At 46.9% G+C, this 6202-nt stretch overlaps 1 protein-coding gene across 1 annotated transcript in view; it reads left to right on the top strand.

Moving 5' to 3' along the window:
- Positions 1–340: 340 nt before the first annotated feature.
- Positions 341–6202, top strand: part of BBOX1 (gamma-butyrobetaine hydroxylase 1) — a 69389-nt gene continuing 63527 nt past the window's right edge. The window contains 1 exon segment of the mRNA XM_048486944.1: positions 341–469. The gene's annotated coding sequence lies outside the window, so the exon portion shown is untranslated.

Here is a 6202-nt window from a genome sequence, read left to right as displayed (position 1 = left end):
AGCATAAGCATCAAAGCATCTTATTTCCAGAATTATCTCCGGAGGTCACATTGGAACATATCTAATGCGGGGCATGTTCACGAATCCTTATTGCAACTGCCAACAGCTGCTCTGTGAAAGTAACATACTGTAAGAGTAATCAATCACAACTCAGACTGTTAACAACTTATGAATTCTGTTCATGCTGAATTAATATCTTGCATCGCAGTCTTAAAGGGTTTTGAAAGTTTGATGCCAACAGAACCAACTTTCGCATAATCCGCTTCTGGCAGCATGCCTGTAACATCTCCTGCCTGGGGAGGGGGAGCTTCCCCTTCATTTTCACTGGGCGAGCCCGGCAGTCAACCTTTGTTCCATTCTGCCAGATCTTGCTTACTGAGCCCGCCTGCGCCATTTCCTCCTGTCTTTTCTTAACCGAGGCCGTGCCGGCGGCGCCTTTACCAGTTTTATTAAGGCAAGGGCCCAGCAGGTAAGAAGCTGCCTCCTTCCCATGTTTGGGAATATTTGTGGTTTCGACTGTCTGCCTGTGGTTCGAGATACAACTCTCGGGAGGCCGAGAAAAAGTTCGTTGCCAGCACCGCGTCCTGCTCTCTTTTCTTTCCTTTGGCAGGGAACGAGGAGGTGGGTCCTACTCCTCAGACTGAGCCTTGTCATGGGGTAGGGTGGGGAGAACCCACAGGAGTCGTTTCCCCCTGCGCCTGCAGCGTCCGTTTGTGGCTAGCTCGACCTGGGAGGTAGACGGCGAAGCAACCTTTGAAAAGGCACCTCTGGAAACGGGCTTTCTGAACAGCACTCCCTAAGTAGGGCGCGGGGTTGAGAGCGAAGTGCACATGTTTTGGAGTCTGCACAATCGTCTTCCATATATAGGCGTAGCTGCAAGAGGCAGGCTGGGTTAGGGAAATCAGTTCCATTAGGTTGCGTGTGAGAGCCAGAGTGGTAACAAACAAGTGTTCGCTCATTTGCTAGGAAGCCCCACTTCAAAATCTCGGCAGTAAGATTGCCCTGGCTGTATCCTGCTGACATGTTCGCACGTGCCACCCTTGCAGAGGTTAATTTGTTCAGTTATCCTTCTGTATTTTAAAATTTGAATCTGGATATCATACTTCACCAGGCACTAGACCTGTTTTGTGTTAATACTACTTTGCCCATCTATTAACATTTGGGAGTTATAGTCATCCACTCTGGGTGAATTGAGCACTGTTTTGATTCATATTAGCCTCTGTTTGTACCTTCATCCCTTGGGTTTCTGACAGACTCGAGGAACTGTTTTTTAACACGCCTGTAGACTCCTTTGAATTACACAGCTAAAAGTAGATATAGGCTAATTGCGCACAAGGTCTTTGCTGCATAGTGGGGGCCAGTGTTTGCTACAGCAAGATTTCTTGTATGGTCACATTGTCTGGAGCCCCTCTTTCACTTTCCACTCTTGTAACAACAAGCAAAACCACTTATAGCACAATCTTGCTTCTCCTCCAGAGTGGGACAGATTTGCCAGTGGGCACAGCAGTTGCGTAGCACCAATAGGGCTGGGGGGGGGGGTGATGCCCTGGGTGCATGCCAGGGCAGGGGCATGGCCATGGCGTTCCGGGGGGGCATGGCAGGGGCATAGGGTGTGTGCATGCCCTGAGCGCAGTTCCCCCTCACCTTGCACCTGGAGCACAGCTATGCCCCAGACATCTTCTCTCCACATATGGCCAGCCTTCCCACTCACTCACAGTGCTTTGCACTTCTCCCCCTCCCCCCTTCATGCTGTTGGCTCCTTCCTGCTTATCCAAGTGCACTGATCAAGAGATTGATCTTTCATATGTATAATGGGGCAGGGGTGGGGGTGATGAGCCCCCTCTAATCTCTGTCTAATATCTGTGTTCAGTGTTTCCTCCACTAATACAGCCTCAGCACAGCTTAGCCTCAGTTGCCAAGTGCCCTGCAGCCTTTTCCCTTGCCTTCCCTCCATGGTGCCAGCTCCTTCCTGCTTCTTCTAATGGCACATGTTGGGTGATTGAGAGATCAATCTTTTGATATAAAATAACAAAGAGAGGGCTTTTACAAGGGCTAGTACAAGCTCTGCCCTGCTCCGCTCTGCTCCACCCCGCCTCTCCCACTCTGCTTCTGCCCTCCCCAATGGTTGGGAGAGCTTTTAAACTGTTTTAAAACAAGTCTTTCACTTCTCTTGTAAGGGCAGCAGAAATACAGAGAGAGAGAGAGAGAGAGAGAGAGAGAGAGAGAGAGAGAGAGAGAGAGAGAGAGGAGGGGAAAGGGGGGGAGAGAATATGAGTTCTGTGCCTTTAAGGCTGTTGATGGACGGAGTTAAAAGAACTGGGAGAACAAGAGGCCCCGTATGGGTAGCCACCACCCCCACAACAAAAGAATGAATTTTTTTTTGCACCAGGTCATCTCAAAGTCACCATCACATTAAAGAACACGCCCCAACTCATAAATCTGCACACCCAGGGCTCCCAAGTTTAAACAACATTGAAAGTGATGCTGTTGGGGTGGGGGATCCACCCCAAAACAGCATCATTTTCAATGTTGTTTAGACTAGAGAGCCCAGATTCTCCTTTGAAAAACACCTTTAAGGGAGAATCTGGGCTCTCTAGTTTAAACAACAATTGAAAATTATGCTTTTTCGGGGGGGGTATCCACCCCAAAACATCATCACTTCCAATATTGTTTAAATTAGGGACCCAGGATTCTCCTTTTAAATCCACCTTAAAGGGAGAATCTGGGCTCCCTCGTTTAAACAACATTGAAAATGATTCTGTTTCAGGGTAGATTCCCCACCCCCACCCCCCAAATAGCATCACTTTTAATGCTGGTTGTTGTGGGTTTTCCGGGCTGCATCACTGTGGTCTGGTAGATCTTGTTCCTAATGTTTCACCTGCATCTGTGGTTGGCATCTTCAGAGATGTATCACAGAGAGAAGTCTGTTATACACTGTGTCCAGACTTCTCTTATAACAGACTTCTCTCTGTGATACACCTCTGAAGATGCCAGCCACAGATGCAGGTAAAATGTTAGGAAAAAGATCTACAGACCACGGCCACACAGCCTGTAAAACCCACAACAACTAGTTGAATCTGGGTGTGAAAGCCTTCAACAATACTTTCAATGTTTTTTTTAATTGAGGGAGCCCAGATTCTCCCTTTAAATCCACTCCAAAGGGGATGGATTTAAAGGGAGAATCTGGAGAAAATGTGAGGGTGCCTGTCAGGGGAGCAATTTTTAAGCTAGCAGTACCAAAATTTCAGGCTATCTTCAGGATAGTCTCCTGCTGATACCACCCAGGGTTGGTGAGGTTTGGTTCAGGGGGTCCAAAGTTATGGACCCTCAAAATGGTAGCCCCATCTACTATTAGCTCCCATTGAATGGAGATGGGGCATCCACTTTGGGAGTCCATAGCTTTGGACCCCCAGAACCAAAATTCACCAACCCTGGGTGATATCAGCAGGAGACTATCCTGATGATACCACCTAGTTTTAGTGAAGTTTGGTTGAGGGGCTCCAAAGTTATGGACCCTCAAAAGGGTAGCCCCACCTACTATTCGTTCCCATTGGAAACAATGAGGGATGGGCACCCCTTGTGGGGGTCCATAGCTTTGGACCCCCAGAACCAAAATTCACCAACCCTGGGTGGTATCAGAAGGAGACTGTTCTGATGATATCACCTAGGGTTAGTGAAGTTTGGTTCAGGGGGTCCAAAGTTATGGACCCTCAAAAGGGTAGTCCCATCTACTATTCGTTCCCATTGGAAACGATGGGGAATGGTGTGCCCCCTTTGGGGGTCCATAACTTTGGATTCCTTGAACCAGACTTCACCAAACTTGGTTGGTATCATCCGGAGTGTCACCTGATAATAGCCTGAAATTTTGGTGCTGCTAGCCTAAAAACTGCACCCCTGCTGGCCAACAACGTAAAAACACTAAAAATACAAAAAATAGGAATGAACCCAAATTTTTCTGCGCCCCCCACATGTTCAAATAGTGGGAGCCCGGAAAATTTGTCCCCACGTGTCCCCATGGTATCCACGCCCCTGAACTGTACATAGTACAATTGTACTTGTGTAATGTGACAACATTTCGTTTTCTGATCCCATCAGCAGTTGACTTGTGCCATAAAAATGTGAGATTCAATTTATTTCTGTTTAACTACAGTATCTCTAGTGATAAGATTATTCATACTTGTAAAAAAACTTGCTGTTCAATTGTTCATTTATAAAAGAAAACTCCACAGTCCATTGAATCTGGGCTGCATCTGAATTTTGAGGGCATTGGTGGTCATCCACCAGGTGGTCAGTATGCTTCTGATCTAATGAGAGTAGGAAATTCAATAGCTGCCCATCCTTACCAAGCACAGCCTTATTGAGGATTTCATCTTAAAGAAATTTACAGCTACTGCAAAAGGAATACTTAAAGCATGTTTCAATAGAACATTTAAAATCTCACCTCATATATTTGTATTTTTAGTTCCCTTAATAGTCATTTTGTATTTTGGCATACCAGCTGCATTTTTTAACATTACACATAACATTGTCTATTTTGTATTAAAGTTAATGTTTTTCTGTCCAGGTCTGCCTGCACATGAAATATATTAATTGATTAACCATTGGCTTTTAATTGATTGATTGTATATACGGCTGAAGATTAGCAAGCTCATAAGTATAGATGCCTTGTTAAAATATCAAGCAAGATAAACTAACCATACAAATTCAAAATTAAGAACATAAGAACAAGCCTGCTGGATCAGACCAGAGTCCATCTAGTCCAGCACTCTGCTACTCACAGTGGCCCACCAGGTGCCTTTGGGAGCTCAAGCGCAGGGTATGAAAGCAATGGTCTGCTGCTGCTGCTGCTCCTGAGCACCTGGTCTGCTAAGGCATTTGCAATCTCAGATCAAGGAGGATCAAGATTGGTAGCCATAGATAGACTTCTCCTCCATAAATCTGTCCAAGCCCTTTTTAAAGCTATCCAGGTTAGTGGCCATCACCACCTCCTGTGGTAGCATATTCCAAACACCAATCACACGTTGTGTGAAGAAGTGTTTCCTTTTATTCGTCCTAATTCTTCCCCCCAGCATTTTCAATGAATGCCCCTGGTTCTAGTATTATGAGAAAGAGAGAAAAATTTCTCTCTGTCAACATTTTCTACCCCATGCATAATTTTATAGACTTCAATCATATCCCCCCTCAGACGCATGGACATAGGTAAGGGGGGGTTTCTCAGGTTTGAACCCCCCCATTCATGTCCGAAGCTCCGCCCCTCCGTTTGTGGGTTTTTAAAACATTTTAGTGCTTTTTTGGTTTTTGGCCTGCAGGGGGCACATTGTTTGGCTAGCAGCACCAAACTTTCAGGGATTGTTTGGGGGACTCTCCTGATGATACTACCCGGGTTTGGTGAGGTTTGGTTCAGGGGGTCCAAAGTTATGGACTCCCAAAGGGAGTTATGGACTCCCAATTAACACCCTGTGAGGTAGGTGGGGCTGAGAGAGCTCTGAAAAGCTGTGACTAGCCCAAGGTCACCCATCTGGCGTGTATGGGAGTGCACAGGCTAATCTGAATTCCCCAGATAAGCCTCCACAGCTCAAGTGGCAGAGCAGGGAAACAAACCCGGTTCCTCTAGATTAGATTGCACCTGCTCTTAACCACTACGCCACATTGAAAGTGATGCTGTTACAGGATGGGGGATAATCCACCACCAAACAGCATCACTTTCAATGTTGTTTAACTAGGGACCCCAGATTCTCCCTTTATGGTGGATTTAAAAGAAGAATTTGGGCTCTCTAGTTTAAACACCATTGAAAGTGATGCTGTTTGGGGGTGGATTCCAGCATCACAGCAGCTGCCCGGGGAGGGGGGGGCGCAAAACTCAGATTTTGCACCAGGCTCCATTTTCCCTCTATGCCTCTGCCCAGAGGGGAGGGGCAGGGGATGGCAGGGCAGGGAGTCTCGCCATCCCCCACTCCTCGGAGAAGCTGCCTTTTAGCAGCTTAGGCCAGAGGCAAAGGAGGGCTTGAGGGAGGCGTGGCCATGCCCTAGGGGCGGGTGGGGTTGTGGCCCCACCCCCGAACCCCTCCATAAAAAATCTATACCTATGTCCCTGCTCAGATGTCTCCTCTCCAAACTAAAGAGTCCCAAACGCTGCAGCCCTCTCTCTCCACTAAGTGAAGGTGTGCTCCCAATACCTCAATCATCCTCATTTACAATTCTC

This window comes from Sphaerodactylus townsendi, linkage group LG02 (assembly GCF_021028975.2).
Source record: "Sphaerodactylus townsendi isolate TG3544 linkage group LG02, MPM_Stown_v2.3, whole genome shotgun sequence".
Taxonomy (NCBI): domain Eukaryota; kingdom Metazoa; phylum Chordata; class Lepidosauria; order Squamata; family Sphaerodactylidae; genus Sphaerodactylus; species Sphaerodactylus townsendi.
This window is presented reverse-complemented; position numbering and strand designations above follow the sequence as displayed.